Genomic DNA, 22,682 nt, shown 5'->3' with positions numbered 1-22,682 from the left:
ATTTTGGTGGGCGCATAAATATCTCCTGTAAAACTTAAAAGTCGCTCATTTATTTATTTTGTAAGGTACCACTGTTTACAGTGCTACTACTACTTATCTCCACCCACCCACCCCCGGTTCTTCTTCCTGGATTAGTCACACAGGTAATTCCACTCGATTTGGCATCACATATTAAATTGGTTGTGTGATGCTACACAACCAATCAGATTTGGCTGTGTGATGAAATCACTGAGGGGAACTGAAAGACACCACTGAGGACGAAGTCAGTTCTTCTGAACAGTGCCTCAACAAATGTCAGAAAAAATATTTTTAAAAGTTTTTTGCCCTGCTGAACAAATATACAAAAGAACGGCAAGTTATTTCAGCTCACCCTTAGTAAATGCCAAAGCTCTGTGAATGTTATTAATACACAGAAAGAAGAAAAGCTATGGTATACTTGCATCAGCACAATCGGATGTCTTCATCTGCCCTAGCTGTATGGATCTCTACAGTCACAGCAATCACTGTAAATCTCCAATGGCTTGACTTCACCCCTGAAAGCCCACGCTTCCATTGTCTCCCAAGACAGAGAGATGCCAACCATCTTAATATACAATATTTCTTTAACATTTTAGAAAACCCATGAGAAATCACTGACATTTGACAGCAAAGTTCAGGAAACAAAGGCGACTTTTGACTGATAGTCAATTTTCATCCACATTTTTATTGTTTATTGGTAAATGCCTACATTTTCCAAGGCAAGTTGCTAATTGCTCAAACGAAGCTGAATTCTGCCTATCCCCTTTCACAATCTTAGACATTTTCAGGATTTCTTTGTTAAGTGGCCGTATCTTAAGAAAATGATGCAATTTCTGTGAGTTGCTGAAATTGGATATAGGCTTTTCAAAATTACCAGAAAATGTCAGAACTCCAAACATCATGTTTGCTTCAGATATTTTCTAACATAACTTGGCAAATTATGACATCTGACAGTAAATTGTGAAAATGAGGGAAGCCATGAAGGAGCCATTTTCATGACTCTTTTTAAATTATGCCTGTGTGTGTGTGTGTGTGTGTGTGTGTGTCAGTCTAGGTAGGGTAAATATGGAAAAGAAAGGCAGGTTCTGCAGTTTATGAGTCCTGACTGTCCAAAGCTTAAACCATTAATGGTTTCCACCAGGACGTTTCTGATCCCCTGGGAGCATTTTCCATGCATTGATTTGCAGGCCTGGGCACTTTATCGCTGAGTGTAGAGAGAGAAAACAGAGTGGTTGGAGGGAGCTTAACAAAGAGAGAATGAAAATAAAATAAAATGAATGAACTGATAAATACAAGAGGGAGGAAAATATAACGATATAAGAAGTTGAAAGGCAGACCTGGACCCTATCCCTCCTCGTTTTTCAGTTCCTCCCCATCCCCATTCTGGCTCTCTCTCTATCCAGCTGTCCATAAACAGCTGGAGAGGGACACCCAAAAGCAGCCAATCCCAAAGGGCCAGGGGGAGGGGCTTGTGCTTGCCTCCTTTTCAACTCAAGGCAAATTACAGATGCTCTAGGGATTAGCTGAGATCTATGTTCCCAACAGTTGGTCTGAGGGAGCAGAGGAGAGTAAAAGTGAGTGAGAGGCATCCTTGACGGCCAGGAGACGAGAATTAAGGAAGAGAAAAGAGGTGACGAGAGAAAAGGAGGAGAGAGAGAAAAGATACAGCATTACTGAAGAAGAGAAAGAGTGACCTGGAACAAACTAAACACTTCTGAGGAAAGATGCAGGGGTGTCCAAATGTAATGGGGTAAGTGGTTTCTTTGCAACAGATGCCCAGGGTGGGAACTCAAAGGCAATGGGTGATTGCAAAAGGGTTTGCAGAAGGTTGCAGTCAGTCGTCTCTTGGTATTTGCCCTAATGGGCCCCACATATGCCCAGTTACCTTCAGAAGAAAACAAGTTATAAAACAGTTTGTCACTAGAATGTGTGAGAGAATGTCACACGGCAGCAATCAAAGTGGATAGAGGGAACAGAAAGGGAGTAAAACGATATGTACAAGCAGGGGGAAAAACCACCTCAGATTTGCTACTATACTTCTGGTATCAGTATAATGTTCTGGTTTCAATCCCGGAAGACAGAGAACACGGGAGGCTAGAGAGATGCATGGGGGAAAGAAGGAGGCAGAATGGGAATATGAAGTTTAGAGATGAGTGGCTTTGGAGGGATGTGGATGGATAGATAGTCTGGATACAGATTGACAGATATGGTACAAAGAGAAAGCTGGCAAGGTGGCTATACGTAGACAGCGCTGCTTAAAAGACAATATGCTGCAGTCAAATCCAGATTGCAAATACCTACTCAGTCAGGACAGCTGACAACCTGCCAGCTCAGCATTTTGCTCTGTAAAATGGGAATACTTGTCTCTTCCGTTGACGAATGAGAGAGATACAGAATCTTATTTAAAAGGACTATTGAAATGCCCTTTTGGAGATGCTCTTACAGACTAGACTGCTTGGGAATTTCAGTTAGAACGAAATCTAGCAAACAAATGGATGACATTTTGCCAGACTTGACTCCTTGCCAGTCTGGCTACTGGTCTTTTTCTGAGCCCAATGCAAGGTCTTGCTTCTTCCCTTTAAAGTCCTCACCAGCTTAGCCTTGGTATCCAAAATACTGCCTTCTTTAGGAACCTGTCTGACTATTAAGACTATCCACAGACACAATTGGCCAAATTCCCGCAATTTCTGAGGTGATGCTGATAGAAAGGGCCTTTTCTGTTGCGATACCCCAGCTATGAAATGTTCTCACTATGACACTGGCATCTGTTCTTCTTCTTCTGTGAACTGAACTCTTACTTAGTTGCCTGTTAGTTTTTGTTTTTTAAAAAATCTGTTTTTATATTGAGATGATTCTGGTGCTCCAGTTGTAAAACATATTTATGATGTTATCTGAGTGGGGTAACAGACAATTGCAATAAATAAAAGTTTAAAAGGACACCACTGGGCATCAGCATTTATACCCTGACCTTATCTCGACCTTATGCAGACCCAGGCCAATGACCTTGATGCTGACCTCTATCTATGAGTACAGAGTAGAGGGTTAAGTGTGAAGGGGAATCGTGCCAGATTTATTCCTGTGACTAGAGGCTAGGGACAAGACAGCCACTTCCCTGTCGGGCTAATAGAGGTAAAATGTTATGTGGATGCTATGTGGCTTCTAGATGGTGGACTTCAATTTTAATTGGGTTTGTCACTGCTTCAGGTCAACAGTGGCTGGTGAATCCATATGATATTGCGTCTGCAACTCAGCTATGGAAGGAAGACGTAGGTCAGAGGAATTTAGTTCCTGTGGTAGATTTGGTTGTCATATCAGAAGGCAAGGGGAATTTATTCCCCAAAATCAAATGGGATGGAGCTCCTGGAGCGTTGTAGGGTGTTTTTTTTAAACCTTCCATTTATATATATATATATATAATATTTATTAAATTTCCAACAAATTTTGGAAATTTTTTTTAACCTTCCATCTCCAAGTGGTTTGGTTTACTTGTTTAGTCCTCTGAATTTATTTGCATGCTAAACACCTGCTCAAACGTGTTTTCTTTTCTTGCACGCTTTGGTTTGGTTGTGAAGTGCCGGAAGGTAGATATTAATTCCCTTGGTTAAGAGATTGGATTGCCCTCTATTGAGCGACATTTTGGTGCTCCCAATGAGGTTCTCCAAGGAATGCCAGAGAAGGAGGAACATTTGAGCCTATGAATGCTCAGCCTAAAGTTTATGAAATAGGCCTCCATCCCAGACCCTCTGAGGATAGGTTTGGGGACTTCCCTCAGGCCCAGCCCTACCATTAGGCAGAGTGAAGCAGCTGCTTCAGGTAGCAGATGCTGGAAAGCGGCAGCAAGGTATTGGTGGTTAGAACTGTGCACGCCATATAGCCTGCCCTACATCCTCTAGGTGAGCTTGCTGCCCTCAGGTGTGCTCTCCTGTTACCAGTGTTGAAGTAAGATTCAAGAGCTAATCCAGCTGGCTTCTGTGTATGGAATGTGAACCACCATCTTGTACTTCACCACAGGCAGCAAAATGTTTTGGGTCTGCCTGGCTTCCCGGTAATCAGTTGATTCATTTGGAATCCATACCCACCAAGTGTCCTGGAAGAAACAGGATATCCCAATTTTATTTTATTTTTCCACGAAATCACGGCAGCCATTTTGGGTGCTGCGATCTTTTTTGGGGGGTGACAACGCAACATGGGTCAAGTGACTCACCCGGGAGTGCAACCCGGAAGATGTCCCAGTTTTTGATGTGAAAAAGTTGGACAGTGTGGCAATCCACAAGACTTCTTGGTGTTTCAGCAGAAGTCAGACTTTACAGTTGGAGGCCGATGGGTAGATTATTCAGCGGAATTCAAGAGGTTAGTGTCTGCTTCCAACCATCTGGTTCTTATGATCTGCGTCACCCAATATATATTTTGTCTACATGGAAGTAGCCACAGACAGCAGACCTACAAAACCCCAATACCAGTGTGGTGTAGTTGTTAGGTGTATTGGACTAGGACCAGAGTGACCTGTTTTAATCCCTTTTCAAATAAAAAGGAGTGATCACTGGGACAATTGCTCAACATACCTCTCACAGGGTTACTGTGATCATAAAGTGAGGATCATGACAGATGTGTGGAAACTCAAGGTTCAAAGAATACCAATTTCTGGGTGACAACTTCAGGGGGAGAGTCTACTGGAATTATATCCTGCTTGTGGCCTTCCTAGAAACATCTGATTCTTTACTGTGAGAAACCAAGTGCTGGATCAGAGCAATCCTTGGCTCATCTTAGATTCTCATCAGGAAAGCCATATATGCCACCCCAAGCTCCTTGGAGGAAGGGTGGGATAAAATTGCAATAATACATTGTATACATTTATTTGTACTGATCACTGGTTTTAATAAAAGAAAAGTGAAGCTTGCAAAAAAAAATACAAATATAATTGTATCATTTATTATTTTCAATCAGGTGTTAAATAAATACAACTCAGAACAGACTAATAAATAGCCCAGGACCGAAAAGTAACAATCACTGCTAGGTTCCTTCATGTAATTTTTAAAAGGCATGAAGTTCTCTACCTTTTCGGTTAGTTGAAACCTTTTTGGTTCTTAAAGAGAGTACTATGTTGTCCCTCTCCTTAAGAGAAGTTATGTTTTCTAGTGCTGTAGTCATGCAGATAAATTAACATGCACAAATGGTGTGAAAGTTGAGAAAGTTGCTTTTGTTGTTATACCCCACCAGTGCTGGATTTAAGTATAAGCTAAACAAGCTATAGCTTAGGGCCCCACTCTCTTGGGGGGGGGGATTAAAGGAAAAGAAACTAGATGTACATTTCCAAAACTAATAAAATAAAATCTACATACAGAAACAGTGTTTTGTGTTGTGTAGGCTCCTATGATGTTATAATGGGTCCATAAATTACCCTATAGCATATATTCAACGCAAAAAACAGTGACAATTTGTTGTTGACAAAAGGACAGCTGGACATATAAAGGGCCCCATTACCTTCAGTAGCTTAGGGCCTCGTCAAACCTAAATCTGGCCCTGTACCCCACCCATCTGTAATGAGGCAAGTTTTCAACTGAACCAGTTCCATAAATGCATTGGCATTGTTATATATTTATTCTTTAGTCTGCACTTTCTAGAAGATTTTTAAACATTTAAAAACATAATATTGTAAAAAAAAAATAAAAAAATCACCAGTGACTATTGACCAATAGTGGATTCTACAGCCAGAAATTTGCAAATTGCTGCCACAATCCTGGAAATTCCTGTTGGCTGTATATGTTATTGTCCAGCTCACATTACCTGTGTCTATGCAAGAGCGGTTGGACTTACATCAGGGCACCGTGGAGCAACATTTTATTGACTGACTTAACAAAACGTTACCTTACCAGCTGAGACAGCTTTCAAACCAATAAGACCCAACATAGTAATGTCTTTGCTGAAAACAACAGAAACAGAAAAATACAGCTTGTCATCAGTTCATTAAAGCGGTGCTCTGGATTTATGTTAGGAGCAGGGACTGTGCCGTACATTTTAAATACTGTCATGACGTTTTGATTTGTTAGCGAAGGATTTTTAAAAATGTTCGCTACTTGGAGTGCATTTATAGTTTCGTATCTGTGGGTCTTGTCGCAGATTGCGTTTGATTCATTGGCTGCTGTACGTTTCGTTTGGAAAATTGTGCAGGGCACAAGTCCTTAAAATAAAACACATGCAGGCGTAGATCCAGTTTCTACAGCTCCTGACCCTGCTGCCCTGAAAGCTAATAATAATTAGTATTCGCAACATGTAATGGGTTAATTAAGTTACACTTTAAATTGACTAAAAAGATGCCCGATTCATCAGGCTGCAGATTTTAAAGTATGTGCTATTTTAAAACCAAGTTGTTATCAAAATTATAGATGGCAAACACTATCGTAAAAGAAGCATTTTCTAATCTTCGAGAATCTAAGAAGATGCCTTTTACACAATCTATACGCCATGCAATACAATCGAAAATCAAAGCAGGTATCCTTTCTGTACCAGAAGGATTATTGTTACTTGTATAGATTTATACAAATATAATGTTAATTGATCAAGCAGCGATAGCCCTGATTGTAATCTAGTTTGATTTGGCGAAGCCTGTATGAAACAAAAATGGGCATCCCTGCTCTGTTATCACCTCTTTGGCTCTTAAAATCCTCAGACTCAAGGTTGCAAAGGGTCACAGACAGAGAATAGCCAAATAAATTGGGCACAACACATCCAGTTGCTTGCAGGCATGAGAGTTTGATGTAGCTTAAGGAAAATACTACTAAACCTTAGGTTACGTAAATACAATCCTGGTAACAACACACACAACGTAACAGGCTGTTTTTGACTATGTAACTTCTATTTCAAACACAATTCATCATATAATATCTCACAAAGTGTCATTCCGTAGACCAGCACATCATGCCAACAGAACATAGCAAGAGAAATTAAAGTCCAATGGATGCTCAGGAGATAAAGTCCATTCAGTTCCTAAATTGGCATATTGGCAATAACCACAACATGGTATGCTTATCTTATTATGTTCCACGTATCGCTGCTTTGAGGATTCTAACATTCCTTGTATGTAAATATCAGATCAGATGGAAAACTTGAAGGTATGGCACGACAAGGATTCCGGGATAATACCATGTTTCGCCCAACTGAGCTTCGTCAGCCGTGCATACTCATATTCTTGTATGACGGAAACATGGAACAAAATAAATTCAGCTTATATCTACATACAAGGAACATTAGAATACAATATTGTGGTTAATGCCAATATTGGACTTTAATTTCTCTTGCTATGTTCTGTTTGCATAATGTGTTGGTCTATGGAATTACACTTTGTGAGATATTATATGTTGAATTGTGTTTGAAATAGAAGTTACATAGACAAAAACAGCCTGTTACGTTGTGTGTGTTGTAGCTTAAGGAAAATAAGCAAGCCACGTGCGGAGTACTACATTCCTAGAGTTGCACCTTTTAAATTAGATGGAGAAGAACAAGCAGGCACTTCATACGTTCTTGTTTACCAGGGACTGTCACGGTATTCTGGTCCCTTGTAGGTCACTGTCCCTGCTTTTGTCTTTGAGGACACTTTGTAAGAATGCCCTTGGTGTGGAGTGTAAGGTCAGTTACTCTTTGAGTTTCAGCTCTTTCTTCGTCATCTCTAGAAGGGAAACCTTTGAGTGCTGGGTGGATACAGTGCTTCCCCCCCAAAAAAAAATATATGTTTAGGGGCACTCTCATTTTGACTCAAGTAAATCACCATTTTATAGATCAAATCGGGGGGGGGGGGGGAATAAATACAGTAAATGGACAAAAGTACAAAGATTCACAAAAGGTTTAGGGGTATGCGTACCCCCAGAAAAAAAGCACTGGGTGGATGCATCTTGCTCTTAGGAATACACGTGCATGAAAACCTAAGGACTACACAGTGACATTTCACACACTGCTGCTGAACACACTGCAAATCAGTTGTGTGTTTTCCTAGCCTATCTTTAACCAGAAGGACAATCACCCTCTTGCTTCAGCAAAGTGTAACTGGGCAAGGGAGAGAATGCAGAGAAGCAGAGGGTAGTTAAGAATCAGGGTGTTACAAGTGTGTCCTTATTCTCACCTGTAAAATTTTGGAGGGTAAGGGGTGGGGGGAGAGAACAAGTTCGGTTCTGAGCAGCTGCTTTGCCAGAAGCAGAGAGCTTCTGGTTTCCTTGCTGTGACTAGTGACTGACAATCACAGCGCATGAGAAACTCTTAGCTGACTGGCAGCTCCGTGGATATCAGTAATTCAGCACGAGGCTGAACACTTGATGGGCCTCTCAGATGGTGTGTGAGGCAAAGGGCAGGCTCAAGGGCCACCCAACACCCTCAGTGCCAATTAAGGTTTTTTCCCAATTAAGAAAATGTATGTGCTTTGGAAAACAGAAGGAGTAGCTGTGTCTTCAAAGTATTTGTTATATGTGGATTCTTTAGTTCCCTAGTGGTATGCTCACCTAAGAAACTCCCTCCACATCTTTGGCTTGAGAATGAAAACCAGTCCTTCACATGGTTAAATATGGTAAGGTATTGTTGCAAGTGGTTATGTTCATTTATTCTGCTATCATCCCTGTCTGTTCGCTGGTTTTGCAGATTTGTATAGCATGACAGTTTGATTGGACCCAGTAGTGGGACATATGAAATATGCGTATGTTGCGCACTACAATATAAGAAGACATGTGTCGTCTCCCAAGCCACTCTGTCAAAACAACTACCACCAGCTTTTTATTCACTTTCTTAAACCGCCCAAGGACCATATCTCAAAGCATAGGAGCCAACTCCTAGGGGCTGAAGTGTCTTCGGCTCCCCAAGAAAATATTTGAGGGGGCCAGGCCCCGCCAAAGTTGATTCGCATTGCCATTCAAAGTGGGGGGGGGTGCCGTGCCATGTGGTTTAGTATGTGGAGCGGGGCTTCCCTGTGCCCCCCAATGTTTTATTCCAGTTAGCACCCCTGTCTCAAAAGTAGTGATTTGATTCTGAAAAAGAGAGGCGTTGGGTATCAAATATGTCAAGAAGCCCTGCCGCCTCATCTGCAAGCAACTGCCTCCAGTTAGGGCTGTCTCTTAAGCATATGTGGTGCTGAGGTGTTGCCCCCCCCCCCTCCAGGTTGCCCAGTCCCAGGCATGCAGGAGGGCAGAGCCGTCCAGCCGCCTCAGTGTCTCGCTGGCTCGCTCGCCCCTGAACTCGTGGTGCAGAGCTGCCCGCAGCAGAAGAGCCCGCCGTGGCACTCTGACCGATGGGCGGGCTCTTCCCTGGACTCAAGTCTCAGGCCCCAGACTCTCGGTCTCCCGCACGCTTAGCGTCTATGGGTAGGACGGCCCTGCCTCCAGTTTAAAGGCCTGCCTCCTAATGTGGGTGCCATAACCTCTGGCTTGAAGACGCTTGTCTAATCTGTAAACTGGGCCCTCTAGTTTAAAGCTCTGCCTCCTAATCCAGAAACCTTGCCCTCTGTCCTAGAGACCCTCCTTCTGATCTGGAAGCCACGCACTCTGGTCTGAATCTCCCCCTTCAATCCAGAACCCATGCCCTCTAAATTGAAGCCCTTTCTCCTACTCCCAAATATGGGTGTAGTCCATAGTGATTTTCCTTTTCTAGTCCTCAGTATTTTTTTCTAAAGAAGCCCTGTGATTAATTGCAGAGAAGGGGTCCCGATCCTGCATGGGAGTGTGAAATTGGCTCCCTTTTAGGTTTCCCCTATACAGGAGAAGCCACCACAGCCCAAATCTTTTCCTAGTTGCCGGAAGATGGCTCCTTCATCCTATTCTGACCTTGAAATGAGCGGCTTCCCAAAGCATTAATAATGTATCCAGAGGCAACTTAAAACTTTCAGCAAAACAGGGTTGTGTGTTTGCTTTCCGCTCCCCTGGATTAATTACAGATTAAAAAGTGGCTTTAAAGTTCAACTCAGGGTTTGTCTACATGGGGAAGTGAGCTTAATCTGTATTAATTTGGGTGAGGATTTGTGGTAGGGACTAAACCCCATACTTACATTGAAATTGTAAAATTATGTGTGCTACCACGTGCGCGCGCACACACACACACAAAAGATCCTTTGGATTCAAGTACTGTTGTGCTGCCTTGAATAGCTTCAAGGAAAAGAAGATGGCAAGCTGGTTTGCACATCATGCTTAACCATCGTTTCTTTTAAAGTTTGGCTGAGTTGAGAATGTGCCTCCCACTCCTGTGTTGCTTCCCCTTATTCTTGAGGCTGCCACATCAGCGCAACCAGATCATAATATGACTTGTTGCCTCATGCAAGCTTGTGAAACAAACCATTATCTCAGTACAATACGCCATTCTGTGGCTTGCTTGTGTCACTTCTTTAACAGGGTCAGACGACACGTTCCTGATTAAGTCGCAGGTCCCCCGTGCCAGTCAAGTCTTTAATTTCTGTCATTTCACACTGGCGTGCATATCACCCTTCTGCAATGGCTTATGGTACAGATTTGTAGTTGAGTGCATGATCTGATTCCACTGGAAAACATGAGTTCAATGGTGCTTAAAGGTAAAGGCAAAGGTACCCCTGACTGTTAGGTCCAGTCATGGACGACTCTGGGGTTGCATGCTCATCTCGCTCTATAGGCCAAAGGAGCCGGCTTTTGTCCGCAGACAGCTTCTGGTCATGTGGCCAGCATGACTAAGCAGCTTCTGGCAAACCAGAGCACCGCACGGAAACGCTGTTTACCTTCCCGCCAGAGCGGTACCTATTTATCTACTTGCACTTTGACGTGCTTTCAAACTGCTAGGTTGGCAGGAACAGGGACCGAGCAACGGGAGCTCACCCCGTCATGGGGATTCGAACCGCCGACCTTCTGATCGGCAAGTCCAAGGTTCTGTGGTTTAGACCACAGCGCCACCCGTGGCCCCCTTCAATGGCGCTTACTCCCAGGTATAAGATTGCAGCCCGCCTTGCTTACTTTGTTTACCTCATTTGTATCCTGCCAGTGCTCCCAAAGGTTCAGGTTAGACCCTAGAGTCTGTCCCCCGCTTTAATCCTCACGACTTCCCTGCGATGTAGGCTGTGCTGAGGGAGAATTCATAGCTGGGCAAGGGTTTGAGTCTAGGGTCTTTCCGGTCACAATCCAACACTCTAGCCTCATACTGAGTCAATCGTTATCAGTCAATCTAAGAGCATTCATTCAAGTAGGATTTCTTTAACTAGAGGACAGAAGAAGGTATTAGGTCTGCTATGTTCCATTTGATCGCTGCGACCTAAAGCAATAATTTGCAGGTCGTGATCGGAATTGCAGGTCAAATGCTACAGGTGCGCTTTCATGCTGCTGTAAGTGGTAGGCAGAAGGTAGATAAGGATCTACTAGTATATCTCTTGATCAGTTGCAGTAGATCGGGAATTGGTTTTGACTCCCTTTGTTTTTTCTCCCCAAAATACCAGCAATGAAACAACATTTCCCATCAAAATTAGGCTGTTGAAATGAAGAATGCTAACAAGGAGTGGGTTTCTGTGTGAAAGGACTGCGAGCTAGGTCCCGGTACTAAAAACAAGTCCCTATGTTCAGAATGTGCTCAGGGAAGCACCCAGTTGTTTTGTTCTAACTGTATGTCCTTTGCAACCTGGTTCCCTTGGGTAGATCTTGTGGTTCTAGTAAAAAAAAAATAATAATAACAAAGCAACCTCGTCAAGCCTGAAGTCAGGCCAGCCCTGCTGTGGAATAGCTCAGAGCCTCTTAACAAACTTTACTGAGAGGAATAAAGTGATATATCTGAATACAGAAACCGCTCCTAAATCAGAGCAATGCTCTTTTAAAATTGCCGTACAGTGGTACCTCAGCTTAAGAACTTAATTCATTCCGGAGGTCCATTTTTAACCTGAAACTGTTCTTAACCTGAAGCACCACTTTAGCTAATGGGGCCTCCCGCTGCCACCACACCACCAGAGCACGATTTCTGTTCTCATCCTGAAGCAAAGTTCTTAACCCGAGGTACTATTTCTGGGTTAGTGGAGTCTGTAACCTGAAGCGTATGTAACCTGAAGCGTCTGTAACCTGAGGTACCACTGTACTTTTAAAGGCTGCAACCCTAAGCACAATTCCTAGGAAGTAAGCACCGATTGACTCAATGGAATACTTTGGATCATTCCACATGTGTTTATTAATCTGCCCTGGCACAAAGTAATAAAATAAATCCATGCATTAATTAAGTAAACCTCCCCCTCACAAAATTCTATGATAACCCAGGAATCCCTGATTTCCCTTCCTTGGTCTAACTGACTACATTTAGAAATGGAATTATTAAATGTAACTTCCGTTAAATGAGGATAGCAGAGATATATAGCTGCTTGAACCGAAGGGGTGTGTGTGTGTGTGTGTGTGTGTGTGTGTGTGTGTGTGATGTGGAACCAAGGAGAACCCAAGGATCCAAATTTTCATTTCTAGTGCTTCCTTGGACTCTGTTCCAGGTTTGTCAGCAGAATTTTTGCACTGAGGGTTAAGGAATCTCCGCAGGGCAGCCAGAACATAAAATACAGGTGGCCTCATTTATTAAAATGTATTTCTTTTAACATTAGTTTTTAGTGAGCAATTGGATAGAATATGGCTTCTAGAAGAAGAAGAAGAAGTTAATGCAGTCCTTTTCAGGGAATGGGAACTTTGAATAACCTTGAGGGAGGAACAGCCTTGTGTTATTCATGTGCTGGCTGTAACTCATTCTGAGCCTCCCGGTGCCTAAGATGGTCTCCCTTGCATCTTGTCTAGGGCCCACACTCTCCTCCTCCTCTGCCCAAATCCTAAATCCGGCAGGGACCAGAACAGTTTAGCATGTGGTGTCCTCTGGGCAGCCGATCAAGGGCAGCTGACTTCTGGCACCAGCAACAAGGTTTTACTCTGGCTTTCCGGCCCTGATAATTAATCAGACCAGGAGCATGGCTTTAGGAGATGGAGACACACACACACACACACACACACACACACACACACACACACACCAAGCAGGCAGATGCAATTCCATCCGCTTGTATTATATAGCTGGAGAAATCCCATAGTTTGTAACACCTCCCCTGTCCCCAGATTTTATAACTAGAATCCCTCTATGAAAACGAGAGCAATGTGTATGGAGAGATGTGTGGATTTATTATGTTTTATTTATTAAAATCCCTTGATAACCACCTTTCCATATGTTCAAGAGTGTATCACTGGGGGCGGGGGGGGGGGACGACACAATTATTTAAAAAGAAAACAGTACCAAATGAAAGACAAAAAAGGGGGTAGGTTTTTGCAGCCTCCAGAATGCCAATAGAGATGGGGGGAGGTGAAACTCCATTTATTCTACCAGTTTGGGGCAACTAATGTAAAGGCCCTGCTTCTCAGTGCTGCAATTGATACCTCGGTTAGAGGTGGCACTCAAAACAGCTGGATAACAAACGGAACAATATAGGGAGAATTATATTATTATCCCTGTCATTTATTTATTTATACCCTGCCTTTTCCTCTGATGAGACTCGAGGCGGCTTACAGATAAAAACAAGAATTGCTAAAAATGTAGAAGAAACAATAATTAAAAAACATTTAAACATCAATAGAATTAAAACTGTATACATATATAAAATCTGTTGAAAACAGAAATAATTACAGTAAAAACTTATATACTTATAAGTATATATACGCCATTAGTTTCTAAAACTTCGTTTCATTTTTAAAAATCATTTTTATTAAGTTTCCATTTTATATAAATATAACATACTCAAATTTTTCACATTATATTCCGCTCTCGCAAGCACTCGACTCCCCTCCCTCCCAGCCCATGATTACCTTAAAATTATATCTTTTTAAACTGCATTTCATATTTCCCCTCTTTACTCTCTATTCAATTCTGATAATCACGGAATTATGTTAATTGTAAATTGGTGCTTTCTATAAACTATCAAGCTTTAAATCAGTCCTGTCAGTGTTGTTAGATGTTTACAATTACCTTTCAAACACTCTATAAACTTATTCTAGTCTTTATGAAACGTTTGGTCCTGCTGGTTTTGGATTTTCCCAGTCAATTTCGCCAACTCAGCATATTCCACCATCTTTTTTCTGCCAGTCCTGGATCGTTGGTAAGTCATATTGTCTCCATATCTGAGCTAGTAAAACTCTTGCTGCAACAGTTGCATACCTAAACAGTTTTCTGTTTCAATTGCCTCAACTTTCTGTTTCAATTGCCTCAAAGAACCCAAGTTAAACAGTAACATCCACAAAAAGGAAAGGGCATCGTCCTGCCAAACTATGCTTAAATCTCCCCACCAACAACAACTGGAATCAATGACTTAAATGCGTTTCAGTTTGCCTGGACCTCAAAGTGTATGGCGCCTGTACAAGCAACCTCAGGAGCAAAGAGGACCTTAAAGGTCTCTATCGACAAGGCCGAAGCCACAAACCAGGAGAAGAGCAATGCCAGAAAATCGACGGCTTAGAATCTTAGAGGCAAAAATCCAGGAACAAGCGCTTTGCACACATACACACACAAAAAACGGACGTGATAGAAAAGGTTTGATGGCATGTGGAAAGCTTTTCCATAATTCTGGTATCACCCCAGAGAGGGCTTTTCTCACCACCACTAAATAATCTATTTCCCATGGATACTGGGCATAAGGCAAGTCCCCAGAATATGTTAAAACACAGCAAAGTTCAACTTTTCCAGGGGGGTGGCAGATGAACTTAGGTTTCATTTTTTTAAAAGATAAATAAATCTAATTCTGCTATCTATCTGTAGCGGTAGGTATTGTAAATGCGATATCGTTACTACATTCCTCCTCCACCACAGCCATAAACAACATCAATGGTAGAATAGCAGGAAGGCGGGGGGAGGGGGCAAGGTTTTGGATGCTTTGAAGAGTGAGTAGGTCAGCTGGATCCAACCAGTTCTTTGTAGATTTGAGTCTTAGGCTTTCGCAACACACCATTAGAAGGACCTTTTATCCTTCTTTTGCCCAGAGGAATTCCAGGAATAATGATATCTTACAAAGGCAGTGTGCCGTCTCTTTTCATGTTTGTGTGTGTGTGTGTCCAAAATGGTGCTACACACTCAGAGATTACACAGTTGTATGACAAGGCTTATATGGATAGTCCCCGCAATCCAGAAAGTCTTAAGGTGCTCTTAATTTGTTTACTTGTTGGTACAATAATTTGCCACCATTTATGAAAGAATATGAGACAAGATAGCTACTGTATCTATCTATCTGTCTGTCTGTCTATCTATCTATCTATCTATCTATCTCCTGGGATCTACGGAGATTCTTGCAGTGACACTAGATGGTCACAGTTAAAAAATTACCTCAGACAGCCTCAAATACCCAACATATCTGGGGAAGACCTCTTGCCATCTGCAGCCAACGAGGCTGAGATAAGGGCCTCTCTTCAGCTTTTTCTCTCACAGTTTTGCACGTAGGTACACCTGAGGCAAAATAGTAGCCAGCTCAGGGCTCCATCAGAACTCCCTGACAGAAATAGATGTGATTCTTATCTCCTTCAGATCGAACAATGAACAAAAAATGTAGGAGTTCCTTTATTCTGCCCTAAGGCTCTGAACATTAGCCAATCCCAGCCTGCTGGTCAGATCTGAGAGCAGGGCAGTTAACTGGAATCAAGAGAAAGAGGAAGATATCAGGCAACAAAGGGGATGAAATGGAAGGTGACCTGATTTAAGGCCTTGGGGTGAATCCTGTGAGATTGGTGTGAAAGTGCTACTGAAGGCAAACTTGGCCTATAGGTATCCCCTGCTCTCTTTTCATGCAAGATTCGGATACCTGTGCACCCTTCCAGATGTTATTGGACTCCAACCCCTGGGATGGGCAGCCATCTGGGAAGATGGGTGCAACATCTGGAAGACTACAGGTCTTTCCCTGTTTTAATGGCTCCTCCTGGCGTGCTCTGCCCCACTCCAAACTGGACGCAGGGAATGGATTTCACAAACAACTGCCCAAAGCCAGGACCATCCAGATGTGCTGCTGTCCTCCAAAGAAATTGCCTCTCCATGAAAATATTATAGTGTGTCTCTATTTTTGCATTTGGTTCGTTGGTCTGTAATTTTTTATTATACCTCTCTTTTCAACCAAGGTTGGCACCCGAAGCAGCTTACCAATACTCGTTTGTTTGCGGGGCAATTATCCAGGAATGAGTTTTCATTCTGAATCCATCCTGATTTGTATACACATCTTCCTGCTAGTCATTTGTTCACCCCCCACACTTTTCAGTGCTGATCCTCGTCACTTTCCAAACCTCGAAAAATCCTAGTGGATTTGTTGCTCTTGAGTGACAGAGCCCTTTAATCCGCGTCGTGCACAAATCTGAAGTTCCAGTATGTGCTGGATTCCCTCCTGCAATATACTGATAATTGAGAGGTTCCCAGAGCATATTTCTGTGCAACTGGTGCACATGCATGTTCTTTCCTGCTGAGGACAATGTGTGTGTGTGCAGGATGGAAGCAAGGCTAGTGACCATGAGTTGTCACAATCCCACTCCCCACCTGTGCACAAATTTGGAGAGCGTCTGAACAGTGCTACTGTGCAAGAGAAACTTTCCTTCTGAATTGTGCTGTCAATTGCATGCCTGTTTTGATAACATTTATTATTATTATTATTATTTAAAAATCACTGCATTGGAAGTCTTCAGGAATTAATTCGTGTTCCACCAGCACTTAAAAATAGCTTTTCATTTCAGGGTTAGAATTATGCTAAAACCAAACGAGTGCTTGTCAGCACTACAGTGAAATATGGCCCCACTAGATAGCTGCATATATCTCTTAATCTTCAGTGGTATATCTCGGCTATCGTCATTAACATAACCAGGCAGGTTCTTCAGTTCCTGCTAGATATTTTTACCACCTCTTGTAACATAGGTCTAGCTTTACGTGTCCAGATCAAAAGGTGAAATTTACCCCATCAAGTAATTCCCTGAGTCTCAGGCCAAAAGGCCATGATTGTCTTTGGGGGACACTTGAAACTCATTCGTCTTTTTCTCTCTTTTTTCCCTCAAATGAAAGGTGAGATCTCAGAGTGCTGATTTCTGACCCTGCTCCCAAATCCTGCACTTTCTCCAAACTTGCAAAAAAATAAAATAATACATGCAGCCCTGCATATGAAGCCTTTTCCTCTGGCAGGTTCCTGCTTAAGCCCAGCCAGTGAATAGCGGAGGAAGGGAGGGAGAAGTGTGTTTTGGGCCAGAAATCTTGTCTGAGATTAGGTACTGACTTTGTCATGAAATTCCACTTATCCAAGCGCTAAGCCCAGCATCGGCTTTATTTGGAAGCATAAGCTTCCCATGCGCGTGCCACTGCAAGCACAGGGACTGGGTGCTCTGCTGAGCAAAGGCTTAGAGCTGCAACAGAGCAGAATCCAGGAATCCTGGTTCCCTGGCAGGTCCCAGGAAAATCAGCTTCAAGGGCCCCGTTCCAACAGTGGTAGGCACTGTGTTGACCGAAGCATATTTTGCAAGATAAACTCACCTTCTGATAAAGCAGTTGCCATCTAGCAATATGTATTCTTCGAGGCTCAATATGTATTAGGAGGCTCATACGCTCAGACACAGCATTAATATGCAGACTTGCATTTATTCAAACCCTGGAAGGGTATCGCTGTGCCCTTCTGGCAGGCTATTCCTGCATTAGCTGGATTGCTGTAAGGCTGCATGCACGCCATATAATTTAAACTGCGTGCCCCCACACCCTACCCCAAGAATCCTGGAAACTACAGTTTTTTAAGGGTGCTGGAAATTGCCCTTGTGATCTGGTATTCTGTCATTCCAATGATGATTGGGGATGGGGGTGTTCTTTAAATGCATGGTGTAAGGTAAAGGTAAAGGGACCCCTGACCATTAGGTCCAGTCGTGGCCGACTCTGGGGTTGCGGCGCTCATCTCGCTTTATTGGCCGAGGGAGCCGGCGTACAGCTTCCGGGTCATGTGGCCAGCGTGACTAAGCCGCTTCTGGCGAACCAGAGCAGCGCACGGAAACACTGTTTACCTTCCCGCCAGAGCGGTACCAATTTATCTACTTGCACTGGTGTCCTTTCAAACTGCTAGGTTGGCAGGAGCAGGGACCGAGCAACGGGAGCTCACCCCGTCGCAGGGATTCGAACCGCTGACCTTCTGATCGGCAAGTCCTAGGCTCTGTGGTTTAACCCACAGCGCCACCCGCGTCCCCTAAATGCATGGTGTATTCGCAGCCTAATAACAGACCAGGTTTGTTGGTTGATATTTTACCAACGTAGGTATATAGTTAGCAGGTGGTTTTCTGATACTCCCTGTGTTTTTGCACCCATCAGAGTTTAGAGAAGCTAGCACTTCCCCACCTGAGGACAGGGACTGTTTCTCCCGCCCCCTTACATTTATATTGTTACGGAGGTTGTGTGCCACCTCGAATCTCTGCCAAGCAGTAGCAAGATTCCAGGGGGTTCCTGGCACTCACCCAGGGTTGTGCTTTTGTTGGGAAAATCGAGGCACAGTGGAGGCTGGTGTCTTTAAGAAATATGGTTTATTTTACACATGTTTACGACTAAAGTCTTCAACAGAGGGGGTGCAGAACATTATACCCCAAAGATGTCTCTCATTGCCCCTCTCATAGCTTCAGCAAGCTTGCGCCCATAGCAGCAGTCAGTCATAGCTTCCGGTCTCTTGGTGCAGCCTCCTCCAGCCAGTGCCAAGATGGGTTCTGACTTGTTGTTGTTTAGTCGTGTCCGACTCTTCGTGACCCCATGGACCAGAGCACGCCAGGCACTCCTGTCTTCCACTGCCTCCCGCAGTTTGGTCAAACTGATGCTGGTAGCTTCGAGAACACTGTCCAACCATCTCGTCCTCTGTTGTCCCCTTCTCCTTGTGCCCTCCATCTTTCCCAGCATCAGGATCTTTTCCAGGGAGTCTTCTCTTCTCATGAGCTGGCCAAAGTACTGGAGCCTCAGCTTCACGATCTGTCCTTCCAGTGAGCACTCAGGGCTGATTTCCTTAAGAATTGAGAGGTTTGATCTTCTTGCAGTCCATGGGACTCTCAAGAGTCTCCTCCAGCACCATAATTCAAAAGCATCAATTCTTCGGTGATCAGCCTTCTTTATGGTCCAGCTCTCGCTTCCATACATCACTACTGGGAAAACCATGGCTTTAACTATACAGACCTTTGTTGGCAACTTCCTCCTTTTTGTTCTCAAAACACCTTCAGATTTCAAAAAGGGCACATTTTTCTGTGACATCATGCCCCCCATCACCTTGGCAACCTGCCAAATCTCCTGTCTCTGTCCACACCTCTGAGCAGGGGGGAAAGATAGCTTTTTGAATTGCCAGTGGCCTTTAATGGCCCAATACCCGGCATCCCATTATTTCTCAATGGCTTTGCACTTAGCTAGAGCAGCCAGTCTGGTTTGCATAAGCTAACCCAGGAATTTCTTGTCCGGCACAAGTTCTGCAGCTTGTATTTTCCCTTCATATCCCAAATATCATCTCAGTACTACCATTTATTAATTTCTGCCATTCAATAGCAGACTTTGGTACCCCAGATCCATGACAATATCCTACCTTATTTTCCCCGTTATACAGTGGTGCCCCGCAAGACGAATGCCTCGCAAGACGGAAAACTCGCTAGACGAAAGAGTTTTCCGTTTTGGAGGTGCTTCGCAAAACGAATTTCCTATGGGCTTGCTTCGCAAGACGACAATGTCTTGCGAGTTCCTGCTGGGTTTCCCCCCCCCCCTTTTTCTAAGCCGCTAAGCCGCTTATCAGCTGATCCAATCAGCAGATAAGCCACTAAAAGCCGCTAAAAGCCGCTAATAGCGCTAATCTGTCAATGGGCTTGCTTTGCAAGACGAAAAAACCGCTAGACGAAGAGAATCACAGAACGGATTCTTTTCGTCTTGCGAGGCACCACTGTATAATTTTTTGAGGTGGTGTGCTTAGGATTCTCAATTTGTTTCCCATCAAGGCTGTGACTGGACCCTCTGAGTTCAGCAAGGTTGCTGCTCTGTATGTCTTCAAACCACACCCTGGAGCCATGTCTAAGTGCCGGGAGGGGGGGGGTGCTTGTGTGAGAAACAGCAGTTGGCAGCTTTTAAGACAGAGACAGATAGAGTTTCTAGCTGGAGCTAGTCGAAACTAGTGGGGGCAGTCTTGGGGCACTAGTCAAGTTGCTCTCTGGGGACCTTTAGCCTGGCCTCCTTGCCTTCAATTATGTTCTGCTTTTATATGGGTAAATAAAGCAAATATAAGACAGGTGCCTCAAGTCTCCAGAGTTCTCCCAAAGGAAGGCAGAGCATATACACGTTGCTTTTCCTCGGGGGAGTAGGGAACCTCGAACAATATGGAATGCATTTATTGAAAATGATCTCCCTCTTTCCTTTATAAATGACACTTTGACTACTTTTTTTTAAGCATTCCCGGATTAAAATATGGCCATCTCTGCTCAAGCCCAACCCATTTATATCACTATCAGCAATCAGGAATAGATTGGAAGAACGGGAAGCAGGACTCCTGGGTTTTCTTGGAGCCATGAGGAAACGCAGGGAGGGTGGCAAAACGAAAAAAAGAATGAGGCAGCCAGGAGATGTGGGTGCTAAGAAAATGGGGAGCATGACTGGTTTGTGAAAGAGGGCCATTTTTATTTGTATATGCATAGCGCTATCAACCTGCATTGCATTTTATAAAATGGAAGAAGGCAGGAGCCTGCCTCAAGGAGCTACAATCTGCAACTTTACGGAGATGAAAGCAAGGATAAAAAGAGAAGGAATGTGCTTTCAGAGGAATATGCTTTCAGAGGAAGAAAGTGTGGATTGTTTGTGAGGTAGTTCCATGCGCAGTGGGAAGGAAGAGTGCAACAGAAGTCCTTTGTAGGAAAGGATAGAGCTGGAGAAACGAAGGTCACACAGGCAGGGATGTATGCATATATAAGGTAAAGGTAAAGGGACCCCTGACCGTTAAGTCCAGTCGCAGACGACTCTGGGGTTGCAGCGCTCATCTCGCTTTATTGGCCAAAGGAGCCGGGTTGCAGCTTCTGGGTCATGTGGCCAGCATGACTAAGCTGCTTCTGGCGAACCAGAGCAGTGCACGGAAATGCCGTTTACCTTCCCACCAGAGCGGTGCCTATTTATCTACTTGCACTTTGATGTGCTTTCGAACTGCTAGGTTGGCAGGAGCAGGAACTGAGCAACAGGAGCTCACCCCGTCGTGGGGATTCAAACCACCAACCTTCTGGTCAGCAAGTCCTAAGCTCTGTGGTTTAACCCACAGTGCCACCCGTGTCCCCATACGCATATATAATGGTAGAGAAATACAAGGGAAGAGCTAGACACTAGGAAACACTGAGTGTCTAAAGATGCATCTACAAGAATGAAAATCAACCATTTTTTTAAAAAAACCTATGGATTCCTTAATCTAAAGTAGGGGTGGGGAACCTGTGGCCCTTTGAATGTTGTTGGACTCCAACGCCCATCAGGCTCAGGCAGTATGAGCAGCGGCCAAGAACAGAGGAGAGCCACATCTGGCTGAACAACATCTGGAGGGCAACAGGTTCCCCTTCCATGAGATAAAGCAGTCCCGGGTTCCACATATAGAGTCATGATCCCTCTGTAGTAGAACAACATTCCTGCTACAAGCATCAAGTGTAAGTTTGGGTGGGGGTGACCTGCTCTCTTCACCACCACCTTGTTGTGAGCCCAAAACAGGGGCAAAGCCAGAAACAGGGCTGGTGTTTTATAATCCTGTGTCACCATAACTGAACTAAAGAAGCCTCCACCGATCACAGGAGTTGTAGTTAATCCATTGCTTACAATGCAATCCTATAGTTGCAAGTGGGTGACTGCAGCCAGACCGAGTAAGGAGAGGTGGCTCAAAACACCAGGCCCCATTCCCCATCGGAGACGCTGCTTTCTAGTAAATGGTCTACTGTGCTGCTAAGGAAGGAACATTCAGAAAAACTGGCCGCCTCATTGATACCCTCTGACGCTACCATCCCATGACCTTCTTGTCTCGGGGCAAGGGAGGATAAGGCTGGGGGTGTGGAGATGCTGTCACTGCCACCCCTTTTAGTTTTTGTGGTTACTTGTAGGTTTGAGGTAGGTACGTGTAGGTTTGAGTTGACTTGAATGCTATGTGAGTTGCTCCTGGGTGAAAGTAGAGAGCGCCCACAGTGGTTGGAATGTGAACTACACTAATGCCTTGGGTAGGAACTGGGATATTTGGCTGTGTCCCCTGAGACGACAGGCCTGGCTAGTGACTCTGTAGACTGTGAATCATGGAGCAAGTGATGAGTAGATGAGGGGGGGGGCTGTTTTTGTGGGCCTTGGGTGTTGACAGAACCCTGTACATTGTCCTGCTCAGTGTGTTGTGGCCACTGGCAAAGTGGTAGATGGGATCCTAATATGTGTATGTGTTGTGATGAACTTGGAGTCAGTTAGGAGAGGTCAGGGTGAAGGTGGATGGGTGTTGATGGGTGTGCCTGGTGGTGTTTTACATTGGTTGCTGAACAACTCCCTAAGTGTGTAGGGTGTGCTGGTCGAAATATGTTGACTCATGAAGGGTGTGCTTGGCAGAGGGAAGAATGGCAAGGATGCCCTAATCACTGTGTTTAAGGCCAGGGAAGAAGGTGGGGTGGGGAGGAAGTCATCAACAAGAAGGGAATAGAAACCTGCTCAGGCCATCTCTTCTGACACGTTCTCCATATCTC

General features: G+C 44.0%; 1 protein-coding gene across 2 annotated transcripts in view; it reads left to right on the top strand.

Moving 5' to 3' along the window:
- Positions 1 to 1,500: 1,500 nt before the first annotated feature.
- Positions 1,501 to 22,682, top strand: part of KCNJ14 (potassium inwardly rectifying channel subfamily J member 14) — a 28,906-nt gene continuing 7,724 nt past the window's right edge. Inside the window, exon 1 of one of the 2 annotated variants that reach the window (XM_083471965.1) lies at positions 1,501 to 1,768. The gene's annotated coding sequence lies outside the window, so the exon portion shown is untranslated. Of the gene's footprint in view, positions 1,769 to 3,128; positions 3,148 to 22,682 lie in introns of those variants that run through there. The other variant, XM_083471966.1, reaches the window with a different exon arrangement.

The sequence above is a fragment of the Podarcis liolepis genome (assembly GCF_965112155.1).
Source record: "Podarcis liolepis genome assembly, chromosome: 13".
Taxonomy (NCBI): Eukaryota; Metazoa; Chordata; class Lepidosauria; order Squamata; family Lacertidae; genus Podarcis; species Podarcis liolepis.
The sequence above is the reverse complement of the archived record's forward strand: the minus strand, read 5'-3'. Positions and strand labels throughout refer to the sequence as shown.